This window comes from Suricata suricatta, chromosome 5, assembly GCF_006229205.1.
Source record: "Suricata suricatta isolate VVHF042 chromosome 5, meerkat_22Aug2017_6uvM2_HiC, whole genome shotgun sequence".
NCBI lineage: Eukaryota > Metazoa > Chordata > Mammalia > Carnivora > Herpestidae > Suricata > Suricata suricatta.
Window position 1 is genome coordinate 3,719,756 of NC_043704.1, and position 1,655 is coordinate 3,721,410.

Consider the following 1,655-nt stretch of genomic DNA (forward strand, 5'->3'; position numbering starts at 1 on the left):
GGACAACCGAACGCCCAGAGAAACGGACACAAGTGTCTCCAACAAAAACGAAACCTTACTGCTGCCACCAGCAGGATTCCTAACAGATGAACAAGAGGACCCAGTCTTTTCCCATTCTCTGGGGTCCCTGCAAGCGCCGCGGGACTGGAACCCTCTCTCACACCTTACACAAACGCGAGAGAGTGCCCTACCTACACCTGTATCTCCAACAGATGCCGCACTTGCCACTCGTATCTCCGCCAATGCGAACAGGTAACTGACGCTGGAAGTCAGACCTCACCCCGGACCCGAATTCCACCCTTGGTGCTGCGGGACTACTCCAACCCGCTGTCTCTTTCCTCTGTGGGTCCAGGATGTCTCCTGGCTCCCACGGTCCCGAGCTTCCACGGCACGTCCGCCTCGCCCCTTTGGAACCCTACTGAGGTCGTTTCGGCCACCTCCTGCCTAGGCCCCGCACACAAGGGCCCGCGCACACAAAGAACTGACCAGACAACCACGAAAGCCTGAGACACAGACTGACAAGAAAATGAGTGCACTACCTGCCGGCGATTAGGCCCAACGTGTCCAGGTCCCAGGAGCTCTGTGGGGGGGATATCCCGGGAGAGTCCCCATATGTTGTACCCAGATTTTAATATCGCCCCCAAAACCCAGAGACCACCAGGGAGGCCGAAGCACGCATGCAAAAGCAAAGGGCTTTAGTACGAATTTAGGCCCGGCCAGCCTGAGCTCAGGCTCACAGACTTCAACAACACACTGGATCCACATGGAGCCAGCCCCAAAGAAGGCGGGGCAGGGCCTTTTATGAGTTTGGGAAGGGGAGTTACAGGAAATTGTGACACAGGTACAGGGGTCCAATCAATATAGCATGACATCATTGACAGTAGCTTTAACCAATTGCAGAGTGGACCAGGGACCCTCAGGTAGGGCGTGACTAGGACCCTCAGGTAGGGCGTGACTAGTCTTAACCTCCATCTTTAGGCCCGCCCCCAGAAATGTTAATGGTGTTAGCTGGCCATCAAGGTCAGAGGGGAAACCTGAATCAGATCTGCATCCTTACAACTCCCTTAAACCTGACCTTTACTAAAGAATGCTGTTTGCCTCATGGCTAATGATCGCTTTCTCAGTGCTCTACCAGAGGTTTTGTAAATCTTGCTGTTCTGCATCCTATGGGGAAAAAAAGTACGCTTAAAAAACACCTGCCGTTCCCATATAATAGCAGGAGTGCCTGTAGCTGTTTTTTTGACAATCATTACAACTAAGATTAGAATTGTAACTTCTGCAGAATCCCCCATCTGCAAAATTGCGTTGAAAAAATTATTTATGAGAAATCATTTAGTAACATACCCTGCTCTTTCTGCTCCTTGTACCTCTCACTATAAATAAAGCTAGAGAATTAGACAGAGCAGATGCCTGCCTGGGGATCACAAAGAACCTTCAGCTATCTCACTCCCTTTCGCTGACACCATCCATCCTTCAGGGACCCCTGGACCTGTGGGAGCTGGACCCTGGCACCTCCCTTCCCACAGAGCCCACAAACTCTGCTTGACACAGAAAACGGCTGCTACTTGGACCTCAACCTCCCCAACTCCTCTACAGGAGACCTGCCACCTCTCCTTGTCAAACAGCCTGCACTCGACTCTCATAGGTTTGTTGTT